The sequence below is a fragment of the Nyctereutes procyonoides genome, unplaced genomic scaffold (genome assembly GCF_905146905.1).
Source record: "Nyctereutes procyonoides isolate TBG_1078 unplaced genomic scaffold, NYPRO_anot_genome, whole genome shotgun sequence".
Taxonomy (NCBI): domain Eukaryota; kingdom Metazoa; phylum Chordata; class Mammalia; order Carnivora; family Canidae; genus Nyctereutes; species Nyctereutes procyonoides.
Genome location: NW_026575042.1, coordinates 15,715,736 through 15,731,013, shown reverse-complemented (window position 1 = coordinate 15,731,013; position 15,278 = coordinate 15,715,736).

Here is a 15,278-nt window from a genome sequence, read left to right as displayed (position 1 = left end):
GTTAAGATCATTTCCCTTTGGTAATTTGTACAGTCAATTTTTATCTTTCTAGTACATGATTATTCATCAGTCCTCTGTGGTTTTCAGTTCTTTTCTTCCTATTTGGTTTCTTGGTATTTTGTCTAGCACAACTTAAGAATCAGTGAACAGCTCCAGGGCAAACCTTGTGCTGAAAGTTGGGATCACTTTGCCTTAGATGGCTAGCCTCTCAACCTCTTCTAATTTGGCAGCTCCAAATGTCACTTTTGTCTCAGCAGCACCATGAAATTGTCAAAAAAGCTCTGCTGGTTTCTCCGCCATTTAGTGGCTGACATCTGCCAGCCTTATTAGCTTCTCATTCTGTACCAGGAATTGGCAAATGACCCAGGGGGAAAAACAGTGTAAAGAAAGTTGGGCTCAGCTCAATGATCTTTCTTTCCATTATCTTGACTTCTGCAGTCCTAGCTTTCCTTGGCAGGTCCTATTACCTTCAAACAGATGTTTTGGTTTGTTATCTGCCTTTCCTAGTTCTCATTGGGAGCTTTGTTCTTCAGTTTACTTCATCAAAAGCAGAAGGTGAAAGTTAGCATTTTAAGCAGAACTCAGAGAGACAGTTATATTAAAATTTAATTTCAATCACAAATACTATATTTTATTCTTTCCTTCACTGAAACCCCTAAATTATATACTTTGAAATATAAATAGGAAACTCCTCTCTCTCCTCGAGCAATCAGCCTAATAATAACTATTAAAAGAAGAGTACACTCTAATGTATAATGAAAACCAATTTCCATTGCAAGCACTACTAGATTCTAAAGCTATATTCTAGGGTAAGTCATAAGTCATGTCATTTGAGTTGACCCTCTGATGCCTTCTCTTATACATAGGCTTCCCTTTCTACCTGGGCCACTAACCTGGATCAGGTTTTAAAGTCCTGAGCCTGATTGACTCTAACTATTATTACTCTCTGAATTGGCTTGCTTCCTTGTCACTGAACTCAACTTTATCATCTGATACTGTTCTATTCTCTTCACCCCTCATCATCTCTACTTTTGCCACACTGCCTGGCCAGGTTAGGATATCATCTTTAACTTATCATAGGATTCTCCCATATTGCTCCAGTAAGTTGTCTAATCTAGTCTAGTCAAAGTCAGACTAGAACTATCTTATAGTGCGATAGCCCAGTTTGAGCTTTTGAGAACTGCATTTTGGAGTTTGATGGAGGTGAAATACAAGTTTCAACATGTGTGTTAAGTCAGATCTGTTGGAGATGGCTGCTTTAGCTCCTGAGAAAGGGTTAGAAGAGCTAATGGTCATATGTGACTCAAATATGAGAGGAGCTGTATTCATTATAGTCATGTGAAATTTTGGATAAGAGATGTTCCCTTTAGATCCCATCTAAGGAAAGGGGGAAGGAAAATGTTGTGTTGCCTATTATATACTGCATGTTTCTATATATTTTATCTAACTGCTTTTAGGTAATGGAATATCTGGGGATAGTTGATATCGTATCAGCAGAAAACCCAATTAACAAATAATTTTTCTTGGCTTGGATCTGAAAACAATTTAATAGCAAATGAATATTTATATTACTATAGTTGATTTACATAAATGCCTACTGATTTTCATAGTCATGTATAAATGCTTTTTATAACCAAATGTCAAATTTATTGAGGTATAATTTACATTTAGGATATGCACAGATTTTAAGTATGCAGGCTGGCTAATTTTGACAAATGAACACACCCATGTGACCCATTCTCTGTTAAGATGGAAAACATTTACATCACCCCGGAATGTTTCTTTGTGCCCCTTGAGTCAAGTACCCTACCAAAACAAACGCTGATCTTATTTCTATCATAATAAGTTAGGTTTGTCTATTCTAGAAATTTATAAAAATATAATTGTACAGTATATACTATTTTGTTTCTAGAGTTCTTCTCTCAGAATAATGTTGTTGAGATCCTATTGACATAGATACCAGTAGTTTTAACTCCTTATTATTAGCAAGTATTCCTCAATGTGAATATATGGTTAATTGCCTGTTATCTGTTAATGGGTACTTGAGCTTTTCCATATTTGGATTTTTATGAATAAATCTTCAATAAAGATTTGTATATGAGGCTTTTTGTGGACATAGTCCTCATTTTTCTGCCTAAAAGTAAGATCCCTGGGTTGCAATTGTATTATAGGAGTCTCAGAAGAAGAAGGAGAGAGAGAAAAGGGAACAGAAAATGTATTTCAAGAAATAATAGCAAAAAAGTTCCCTAATCCGGGAAAGATGACAGACATCTAGATTCAGGAAGCACAGAGGACTCCCATCAAAATCAACAAAAGCAGGCCAACACGAAGATGTATTATGATTAAATTGTCAAAATATAGTGATAAAGAAAATGGATCTTAAAAGCAGCAAGACAAAAGTCCTTAACTTACAAGGGAAAACCCATAAGGCTAGCTGGAGATTTTGCAACGGAAATTTGGCAAGTCAGGAGGTAGTAGCATGATATATTCAAAGTGCTGATTGGGAAAAATCTGGAGCCAAGAATACTCTATCTGGCAAGGCTATCATTCAGAATAGGAGAGATAGAGAGACATAGACAAAAACTAAAGGAGTTCATGACTACTAAACTAGCCCTTCAAGGGTACTCAAGGGGACTCTGAGTGCAAAGAGACAAAGACAAAAAGGGACCAGAGGAAATCTTCGGAAACAATTACAATATAAATAATAATATGACAATAAGTACATATCTATCAGTAATTACTTTGAATGTGAATGGACTAAATGTTCCAATCAGAATACATAAGGTGTCAGATGGATTAAAAAAACAAGACCTTCTATATGCTGCCTATAAGAGACTTCTTTTACACCTAAAGATACCTGAAGATTGAAAGTGAGGGGGTGGAGAAGCATTTATCACATCAATGGATGTCAAAAGAAAGCCAGAGTAGCAATACTTATATGGGATAAACTAGACTTTAAAACAAAAATAGACAAAGAAATGCATTATATAATCCTAAAGGGGACAATCCAACAAGAAGATGTAAAAGAAGATATTACCATTGTGAATATTTATGCACCCAACATGGGAACACTCAAATGTATAAAGTAATTAGTAACAAACATAAAGAAACTAATTGATAATAACAAAATAATAGTAGAGGACTTTAACACCCCACTTACATCAATGAACAGATGATCTAAATAGAAAATAAACAAGGAAAAAATGGCTTTGAATGACACCCTGGGGGAGATGGACTTTTTTTTTTTTAAGATTTTTATTTCATGCGAGACACAGAGAGAGATAGAGAGAGAGAGAGAGGCAGAGACACAGGCAGAGGGAGAGGCAGGCTCCATGCAGGGAGCCCGGCGTGGGACTCAATCCCTGGACTCCAGGATCACGCCCTGGGCTGAAGGCGGATGCTCAACCACTGAGCCACCCAGGGATCCCTGGAAATGGACTTAATAGATATATTTAGAACATTCCATCCTAAAACAGCAGAATACCTATTCTTTTCAAGGGGAGATGGAACATTCTCCAGAATAAATCACATGCCAAGTCACAAAACAGGCCTTTACAAATACATAAAAGATTGAAATCATACCATGTACCTTTTCTGACCATGACACTGAAACTAGAAGTCAACCACAAGAAAAAAATCTGGGAAGACCACAAATACATGGAGAGTAAATAACATACTACTAACCAGTGAATGGGTATAGCAGAAAATCAAAGGATAAAGAAAAAAAAAACATGAAAATGCAAACACAATGGTCCAAAACCTTTGGGATACAGCAAAAGTGGTCCTAAGAGGGAAGTATAGAGCAATACAAGCCTACTTCGAGAAGAAAGAAAAGTTTCAAATAAACAACCTAACCTTACTCCTAAAGGAGCTAGAAAAAGACCAACAAATGAAGTTTAAAGCCAGCAGAAGGAAGGAAATAATAAATATTAGAACAGAAATAGATGATATAGAAGCTAAAAAGCCCCAATAGAACAGATCAATGAAAGCAGGAGCTGGTGCTTTGAAAAAGTTAATAAAATTGATAAAACTCTAGCCAGACATAAAAAGAAAAGAGAAAGGACCCAAATAAATACATTTGCAAAAGATTGAGGAGAAATCACAACCAACATCAGAGTAATACAATTAGAATATTTGAAAAACTATACATATTATATACATCTATAGAAAAGATGTAGATTTGACATTTTAAGAAATGCCTATACTAATAATTCTTTGCTTCTTAATGTCTAACTAGTCTTCATATAAACCATTATTCATATAGTCCTAGTGTATTATATTTCATATCTTTTGAAACCTGTCTGTATCTTTATATTTATAGGGTATTCCTTATAAACAAGATATATATGGGTTTTTCTTTATAATCCAATATGTCAGTCTCTGCTTTAATTGGTTTATTTATTCTGCTTTAATTCAATGTAATCATTAATATGTTTTAGATTAAGTCTACAGTCTTGGTGTCTGAATTATACCTGTCCCATCTACTTCTTATTACTTCTATGCTTTTCTGGAATGAATCAAGTAATTTTTGTACTCTGTTTTATCCCTGTATTGAGTTTTTAATTATGTTTCTCTTTTTTTGGGTGGATGCCCTGGAGCAGGGGTCAGCAAACCACATCTGATAGGCCAAATCCAGAATATGTTTTTGTAAATAAAGTTTTATTCGAATACAGTCATGTTCATTCATTTACTTATTATATATGGCTGCTTTTGCAGTAGTACAATTTAGTAGAGATCATATGACCTGCAAAAACTGAAATATTTACTCTTTGGCCCTTGACAGGAAAATTTTGCCATTCCCTGCTCTAGAGATGAAAAAGTATGCATCTTAAACTTACCAGTCTAACTCAGTAAGCATTCTACTACTCAACAAACAATACAATAACTTACAATAGTATCTTTCCAATTACCATACTCCTATAATTTGTGTTCTTGTTGTCATACATGCTATGTACCCTATAATGATTTTAATAAGTTTACCTTATATAGTACATAATTGTATTAAAGATTTAGTCTTATAGTGCAGGTCTGCTGGAGATGAATTCCTTTATGTTTTGTCTGTCAGATATATATTTGTTTCTCCTTCATTTTTTTAAAGGTATGATTGATGTCATGGGAAAAAGTATAATAGAATATTTAAGTTAGAACTTGTTAGGAAAGATGATGCTTGATGTAATGGTTTGCTTTTGTTGGTAAACACTATTTATTTTTAATTGAGATATCATTGACATTAGTTTCAGGTGTACAATATAATGACTTGATAGATGAATATATTATGAAACAACAGCTATCATAAGTTTAGTTAATATCCATCACCACACATAGTTACAATATTTTTTCTTGTAATAAGACCTCTTAAGATCTACTCTCTTAACAACTTTCAAATATACAACACAACGTTATTAACTATGGTGATCATACTGTGCATTGCATCCCCAGGACTTATTTTATAACTGAAAGTTTGTACTTTTTGACCACCTTCACCCACTTTGCCCCTCACCTCCATCTCCCTGCCTCTAGCAAGTATCAATCTGTTTTCTATATAAGTTGACTTTTAAAAAATTCTACACATAAGTGTGATCATATGGTATTTATCTTTTTCTGTATGACATATTTCAGTTAGTATATACCCTCCAAGTCCACCTATGTTGTTGCACACAACAGGGTTTCCTTCTTTTATAGCTGAATAATATTCTATTTTCTTTATCCATTCACCCATTGATGACAATCAGGCTCCCTACTTGGCTACTTGTAAATAATGCTATAATGAACATGGGAGTACATATATCTTTTTAAGTTACCATTTTTGTTTCCATCAGATAATACTCAGAAATGGAATACTAAATTATATGGTATTTCTATTTTTTATTTTTTTTAAGATTTTATTTATTTGTTCATAAGAGACACAGAGAGGCAGAGACATAGTCAGAGGCTCCCCTGCAGGGAGCCCGATGTGGGACTCCATCCTAGGACCCTGGGATCATGCCCTGAGCCAAAGGCAGATGCTCAACCACTGAGCCACCCAGGTGTTCCTATTTTTAATTTTTTGAGGAGCCTTCATACCATTTTCCATAGGGCTGTCCCAGTTTCCATTCCTGTCTCCTTCATTTTTGTGATTTTTTTTTGAGAGAAAGCGTGTAAATGGGGGGGTTGAGGATAGAAGGAGAGGGAGAGAGAGAATCTGAAGCAGGCTCCATGCTTAGTGGAAAGCCCAAAATGGGCTTGATTTCACAGCTCTAATAGCATGACCTAAGCTGAAATCAAGATCTGGATGCTTAACTGACTGAGCCACCCAGACACCCCTGAGAGATATTTTCATTGGATTAAAAATTCTAGGTTGACATTTTTTTCTTTCAGTATTTAAAGGATGTCTCCAATTATCTTCTTGCCTCAGTGGTTTCTGATGAGAAATCAGCTATTACTTTTATCTTTGTTGTCTATATGTATTACATCTTTGCTTCTCTGATCTACATTTTCCTTAATGTTGAGTTTCATCTGAGTATGATTTCCCTCTGTGTAATTTACTCCACATTTATTCTGCCTGGGATTACTGAGCTTCTTGTATCTGTGGCTTTTGATATCTTTCATTAGTTTTGGAAAATTCTTCGTTATTATATTTTAAGATATTTGTTTTGTTTCATTCTTTCTCTTTTTTCCTTCTGAAACTCCACTTATGCATATGTTAAATTGTTTGATATTGTTTCACAGGTCTCAAGTACTCTGTTTTTAGTTTTTACTCTTTTTCTCTTTGTATAGGGCAATTTCTCTTTAACAGTTTTCAGATTCACAGATTTTTTTCCACTGTGTCAAGTCTGCTGCTAATTCCATCTAAATAGTTTTTCAGGCTTTATATTGTATTTTTCATTTCTAACATTTGTATTAGGGTCATTTTTATAGTTTTCATCTTTTAATCTTCCCATCTGTACATGCATGTTATCCTATTTTTTTTTTGACACATACTTTAACATTTGTACCATAGTTCTTTTGCAGTTCCTATTTGACAATTCCAACATGTGAGCTCTTTGCAGCCTGGTTCTATTAACTGTTTTTTCTCCTGTTGATGGTTGACATTTTCTTACCTATTCATGACTCTCATAAATGGTACTGCATTCTGAACATTGTATATAAAAGTAGGAAATTAGAAACTAGGCAAATACTTATGCCCAGAAACAGCCCATACCTCCTCTTCTGTTAAGCTGTGGTGTGTATATGTACATGTGGGGGTGAACTGATGGGGTGAATCAATTTTGTCATCAGTTAAGCTGTGTCTTGACTTTGTTATTCACCACAGGTTTGTCTCAGTTCTGTTCTGTCAGAATTTAGCAGGTCATGTGTATGTACACTTTGTGTGTGTGTGTGTGTGTGTGTGTGTGTGGAGAGAGAGAGAGAGAGAGAGAGAGAGAGAGAGAGAGTCTCTCTCTCACCAATTGTGTCCCCCCCCAAAAAAAACTTAGTAATATATGACCAAAACCGGGGGGGGGGGTTCTTCACTACTTTCATACTTCACAGGTTCCAGTGCATCTTTACTTCAAGGGAATCTCTTTTTGCCTCTTTCAGCAGCAGACAGCCATTGCCTGTTATTTATGGAAGATCCAGTGTCAATATGGAGTGCCTTTGAGTACTCCTGCATATGCTCTCATATTTAGGCAGTCATAGTGGGTTGAGAGAGCCTGGAAAGGGGATCTCTCAGCTCTCCAATTTCTGTTCTAGTGGTAGACAGTTGTGGCACTCAGTTTTGAGGAACATTTCCTGGAATATTTCCCTCCTATCTCCTGAGACTTCACTATCATTCTCTCAGTTCTCTTGCCCTGCCCTCAGCCTTTGTCATGAATACTCAGAAAGGCCTATGGAAAAGAATTGGCAGGGCTATCAAGTATCTTCTTTCATCTGAGGCTCTCAGGCTAAGGAGTCATGTTAGTCGACAGACAGCCTTTAAATTTGCAGAAACTTTAGCAGTTTTCTTCTTACCTACACTTAAGATGGCTTCTTCTTTCTTGTACTACTCAACTATGGAAGAAAATAGACATGATTTCCTTCTCTTCCAGGAAAGACTTGTCACATTTTGAACTTAGTTCAATAGAATTGTTTTTGTTTTTGTTGTCTTAATCATTATTTGTGACTTCAGCTGTTTTTTTGGAGAAAAAACATTGTTTTCGTATATTATCTGACTCCTCATTTCATGGGAATGGGAGCAAATTTATCTTGTGACTTTCTCTTCTTATCAGACACGGAAGTTCATAACTGCTTTTTAATGTCTGTACCTTAGAAGGTCAGAGTAATGAACATAGAAAGTGAATTGAAGCTGGTATTATCATCTTTATTTAAGGTGAGGTAGAATCAGTTCCAAAGGGTAGGAATAGACCAGAATCTGGATTTCTTTAACTATGTCCCTTTTTTTATCTTTATCACTTCTGATCTCTAAGGCTAATTGTAGGACATAGCTCATCTGAAACCTATCACTTTGCAACCCTGGTGGGAGACTGCCATACAGATTAAAAGTGTGAAATGTCTCTCTTGGAGGAGAGTAGGAACAAAGCTCCCTGATAGAAAAAACTGCCGTACTCTTGAGAAGATGAGATCAAGAATACGGTCATAGTACCAGCTCTGGGTATAATTTAGGCTTGTGTTCATCGAGGCCTCTTCCATATACTGTCTGCCTCACCACTGTGGCATTTAGTTGGAACAACTTTAAAAAGTAGAATGGATTAGTTAGAGCCTCATGGGAACTTAAGCATGTAGTTCTAGGATTGCCGAAGTTGGCTGTTGAGATCATTAAATTTTATTATTTTTTTATAAAGATAACAATTCAGCGGTCATGAAAGGAACTTTGTTTTCATTGAAAATTGACTCCAGTAATTTGCTTATGCAAGATAATACAGCTCCTTGATACCAGAATATAAATGCTGATATGAATTCCATATAATTTCAATTTTTCTGTATCTAATTTTAGAATCACATTAAAATAGCAAATGCCTTGAAATACAGAGCTTCTGGTTGTTTGTTGGACTAGTGACATATTTGTTTAATCAATTACACACACTATTTTATAAAATTACCTTTGCCTTTAAGCTTGACTTAAAAAGGCCTGGGCTGCATTAATTGAGGGATTTAGTTAGGTACAATAATAGCTCTTGGTTACTGTAAACCACAAATGATTAGGATTCAGATAACTGATAAAATTTTGTGTAGTATATCAAAAGTGATATTATTAGCCAACCAAAAGTTTATCTAGCCATGTTAATTAAGGCCACTGGTTGAAGATCTGATGGTCCTCTCTATAAGACGTGGCCTGAGCTACCTTTTAGAACAGCAAGTGAGGAATAATCCTTATAGAACCAAAAATGGGTTATATGATAGGTTTTTTTTTAAAAGATTTATTTATTTATTCATGAGTGACACCCAGAGAGAGAGAGGCAGAGACACATGCAGGGTCCTTGCAGGAGCCCTATGAGGGACTTGATCCCAGATCCCGGGATCACAACCTGAGTGGAAGGCAGCTGCCCAACCACTGAGCCACTCAGGTGATAGTTTTTTTTTTTTTTTTAAGATTTTATTTATTTATTCATAGACACACACAGAGAGAGGCAGAGACACAGACAGAGGGAGAAGCAGGCTCCATGCAGGGAGCCTGATGTGGGACTCAATCCCGGGTCCCCAGGATCACACCCCAGGATGCAGGCGTTGCCAAACCGCTGCGCCACCGGGGCTGCCCAGGTGATAGGTTTTGAAGCTGACTTGAATAGTAAATATCTGAGCTTACAGAGAGACACACAGGGCTTAAGAAAAGGGACTGTACCCCGAACCCTAGAAGAACTCATTTATGTTTCTATCTCCCATCCATAGGCACAAAACTGAGCTTGGGAAGAGGAAAGCAAGCTTTAGTAGTTGAATCATATTAGCCTTTAGCTTTTAGTTATTCTTGGGAGGTTGCTGTTACAAGTAGGCGAGATGTAGAGCTCATTTTTTTTTGAGGTCTCTCTATCCTAATTGTTTTCCATCTTAATAGAATCGCTCGTGAAGCTTTTTAAAAATCTCTAAGGCAGGCTTCACCTCAAATCAGAATCTCTGTTTTTTAACCTTGCTCCAGGTGATTCCAAAGTACTGCAAGGTGGAAACAAATGCCCTCTCTTTAATCTCTGTGTCATTGTTTCTGAATGGTGCTCAAAGTGTGGTCCTGACCAGCAACATTAGTGGCATCTGGGAAATGGTTAGAACAGCAAATTTACATAAATAGGCTATACATATTCAAAGTATGAAATCTGAGACATTTGGCATATCTGTGTCACACAGAAATATCATCACACTCAAAATATGGACATATCTATTACTCTAAAAGATTTTCTTGCACCATTTGGTAAACTCTACCTCTCTTCCTCTTCAGCTCCAGGTAGACATTGCTCCACTTTCTGCCACATACATTATTTTTCATATTCTAGTACTTTATGCAGATGGAGTCATGTAATGTTTACTTTTTAAAAAATGAATACTTTTTGAGAAGTTTTAGGTTTAAGAAAATAATGAGCAAAAACGTACAGGAGTCTCCATATACTCCACCTAGACCCACCCAATTTCCCCTATTTTTGTCATCTTGCATTGGTGTGGCGCATTTGTTTTAATTAATGAGCCCATATTGAGACATTATTATTAATGGGAGCCCATAGTTTACATTAGGGTTTACTCTTCGTGTTGTACATTATATGGGTTTTGACAGATGTCTAATGACATGTATCCACCATTACAGTCTCATACAGAATAATAGTTTTACTTCCCTAAAAATCCTTAGTGCTCCACCTCTCACCCTCCTTCCCTTCCCATGACAACCACTGATACTTTTCCTATTTCTATGGTTCTACCTTCCCCAGAATGTCATATATGGAATTATGCAATCTGTAACCTTTTCAGATTGGCTTCTTTCACTTAGCAATATGCACTTAAGGTCCTCCATGGTTTTTCATGGCTTGATAGCACATTTCTTATCACTGTGTATGAGTGTATCACAGTTTTCTTATTCATTTACCTACTGAAAATCATCTTGATTGCTTCCGTGTTTTATTGATTATGAATAAAGCTGCTGTAAACACTCATGTGCAGGTGTTTGTGTGGACATAAGTTTTCAACTCCTTTGAGTAAATACCACGGAGCATTGATTGGTAGATCATATGGTAAGAGTATGTTTAGTTCTGTAAGTAACAGCTGACCTGTCTTCCAAAATAGCTGTACCATTTTGCTTTTACACCAGCAATGAATAATACTTCCTGTTGTTCTACATCCTCTCCAGTGTTTGGTGGTGTTATTGTTTTGGATTTAGGCCATTTTATAAGTGTATAGTAATATCTCATTGTCATTTTAATTTATGATTCACTAATGACATATGACATCAAGCATATTTTCATATGCTTATTTTCCATCTATATCTTCTTTGGTGAGTTGTTTGTTCATATCTTTTGCCCATTTTAAAAATTAAGTTGTATTTTTTCCTTATTGTTGAATTTTAAGATTTTGGTTATAAATTATCTGAAATGCATTTTGCAAAGATTTTATTCTAGTTTCTGATTTGGCTTTTCATTCTCTTAATGTATTATTTTTGACTGGCTTCTTTCACTTAGCAAAGTTATTCTGAAAGTCATCTTGTAGTTCATTTTTTATTATAGAGTAGTATATCCATTGTATGAATATGGCATAATTTACTTATCAGTGTGTTTGTTAATGGACATTTTGGTTGTTTCCAATTTTTTTACTGTTACAGATAAAGGTGCTATAATTCTCATGTACAAATTCTGTATGGACATATGCTTTCATCTTTCTTACATGAAGACCAATGAGCAGAATAGCTATGTCATATGGTAGGTATATGTTTATTTTTTCTTAAGAAACTGCCAACGGTTTTCCTGTGGTGATTATATCATTTTACATTCTTACCAACAATGTGAGATGTTCCAGTTTCCCCATATCTTCACCAATGGCTGCTATGGTTAGTCCTCTTCTAATAAGTATACAGTACTACATGGTCTTAAGTACTATGACATGATCATTATGAAATCAAATGGTGAAGTTCCACTTCATTGTTCTTTTGCAGTATTTAGAGTAAGAGTAGAAATTGACATGAAAAAGATAAAAAAATAATTCCAATTTTATTGCCTTATGTTTATTTTGAGCAGTAGTTTCTAATTTGCTATCCAAAGACTCCTGGAAGTCCCCTCTCAAGGATCCACAGGTCAACACTCTTTTTGTGGCAACACCAGATGAATTTTGTGCAGTGGAGCTTGCTGAGGCAACATAATGGTTAGTGGCATTGCTCTAGCAGGCTAGTAGAATGTATGCTTGTACATACTTGTGCTTTAAAAAAAATTCTCAGTTTTAATTTTGAATACGGTAAATATGGATACATGTGACCCACATACGCAATTGCTCTTTGGGATCCTCAGTGATTCTTAAAAATGTAAAGTGCTTCTGAGACCTAAAATCTAGAAAAAATTAAAGGAAGAAAAATGGTATAATGAAATGTGTGTGTGTGTGGGGGGAGGTATAGGCATTAAGACAAAGGAAGCAAATACTTTAACATGTAAGAAATGGAATACTTTCCTTTTCTTTTTTTTTAAAGATTTTATTTATTTATTCATGAGAGACACAGAGAGATTGAGGAGCAGAGACACAGACAGAGGGAGAAGCAGGCTCCATGCAAGGAGCCCGATGTGGGACTCCATCCCAGGTCTCCAGTATCACGCCCTGGGCTGAAGGTGGCGCTAAACTGCTGAGCCACCCAGGGATCCCTGAAATGGAATACTTTCAAAGTTCAAGGTTTATTATTTATTCTTCAACTGGGAAGGGAGAGAATATAAACACATCTTCACATGCTGTTGTTGTACCTAGAGATCTGGCCTTTATTCTGATGTTGGCAAATTTTGGTTTCTATAGTGCTAGATTTGCTGTCTCATTGTTTTATCCTGGGGTCATATTTAACCCACAGCCTCTTTCCACTGTGCCTGGTCAAATGGAGCATTTTTCAGAGTTTATGAGAAGCTGCCACTGGTTAACTTGCTTCCAGTGTGAAAATGTCACTGCAGGGACAGAGAACAGCTAAGGCTTGGTGCTAACGCCTCCTTTGTGTCTGAGAGCTTCAGTGGCTACTGGGCTCTTAGTGCCCTGGGAAAATGTAGATGTTGATAAAAAAGCAGTCACAATTGTTGGAGAGGATGCAGTGGTTTCCCCTTCTCTGTGTCTATTGATGATACCATTAGTTGTCACTTCATAGTTGGTTTAACATGAAGAGAGGGTTCTAGAATAAATAATTCAAACAATTCACCTCTTGTTTAGTATCATATAGTTATATGGTTAGTGGATGATCCCTGGAATTCCTACATTGGTAGCTTTTGGCTCTGACACATTCCTCTCCTAAGTTTCTCATACAAGACTGAGATGACTGAGATTTACAAAGCAATGAGGGTGGGGGATGTGTGGGGCAGTGCCTGAGTGGCTCAGTGATTGAACATCTGCTGGCTCAGGTCTTGATTCCTGGGTCCTGGGATTAAGTCCCGTATCCAGCTCCCTGCTCAGCGGGGAGTCTGCTTCTCCCTCTGCCTATGTCTCTGCCTCTCTCTGTGTGTCTCTCATGAGTAAATAAGTAAAATCTTTTAAAAACCGAAAAAACAGGGGATCCCTGGGTGGTTCAGTGGTTTGGTGCCTGCCTTTGACCCGGGGTGCAATCCTGGGGTCCTGGGATCGAGTTTCGCGTCGGGCTCCCAGCGTGGAGCCTGCTTGTCCCTCCTCCTGTGTCTCTGCCTCTCTCTCTCTCTCTCTCATGAATGAATGAATGAATGAATGAATGAATAAATAAATCTTAAAAAAAAAACAAAAACAAAGCTATGGGAGGAGGAAATGATTTCAAAATTCTACTAACACAAATCATGGTAATGAATTCTTTAAATAATGCTACCTTAATGCTTTTTATAAGTACCACCCCGGTTTCTTCTGCTATTTATAAAATTACTCTTTTAATGTTAAAAGTCTCCCTGGAGCACAAGTGTAAAGTATATAATGTTTAGGTAAATTAGATTAAGTCACATTCTTTTAAGACCATAATTAATGGCTTCTTATACTTCCTGCAGACCTCTAACTTGCTTTTACTCCAGCAGCTACAATATTCATTCTTCTTCGTATTTATAAATAAAATATATTCTTTTCTCCTAAGGTTAATTTTAGACATTCAAATTAAAACAACTTAATGAGGTTTTTAAAAAGTTCTTTCAAAATAAATTAGCCATACATAAGAATATAATTTGCTGTTGTATATTTTTTCTAGTTGTTTGTTTTGTTTTTTGTCCAATAATTATGTTATTAAATATCAGTATTTTAGAATGAAAAATATATCCCTTAGCTCTAAGGGTATTTTTAAGCATTGAAATTTAAGCGCCTATCTGGACCTTGCCCAAGTGTTCTTCAAAATAAATTAGCTAAATACTTACAAATCTACAGGTTATTTCAGTTGTATCATAGCATAATTAAAGACTCAATTGTAAATAAGACTTAAGAAGAGACACTAGCAGCATAAGAGAATATATAAGATTCTGAGAGGTAAGATTCAAGGTATAAGTGTTGGTAGATAATTTCCATCCCTATTTCCATTAAGATAAATTAAAATTACTAATACAGAATAGCATACTGAGCCATGCCAATAACCTGTACTGACTGTTCATTAGTCATCACCAGCAAAACCATGGCATTCTTATTTTAAATACAAGGTCACTGTTTATTCAGCAGATATTTTTGAGCTACCTCTATGTACATGATTATGTTATTAAGATAATTATATTTTCATGTTAGATCACAAATACAATTATACTATTGTAGTTTTACAGGAATTTTGAATCTGTGGGGATGTCTTGAAATTTATACTCTCACACAAATTACTTAGGTAACTTTTCTGTATGAGATTATTTGACTGCCATTTGGGAGTCAAAAGTATATTTTATTCATATGAATTACAAATCTGCTAGGTATTTAATCTTATTTTTACAAAATAAACAAAATCGTTGAACTTTAAAAAATGACATTAACATTTTCTTATTTTTTTAACTGACAAAAACTATAAGCAGAAGACAGTATCAATATATAATTAAAACATGAAAATATATTGTGATTGCTGAATAAACTGATTATCAGAAAAAAGATTGAGGAGTATAAAGCAAAGTAAAAACTGAACTAACAGACTAACATGTTAAGATATGTGGAACTCCAAAATTGGGGGTGGCATGATCAGCTGTGCCTAGGTCTCCTGTACT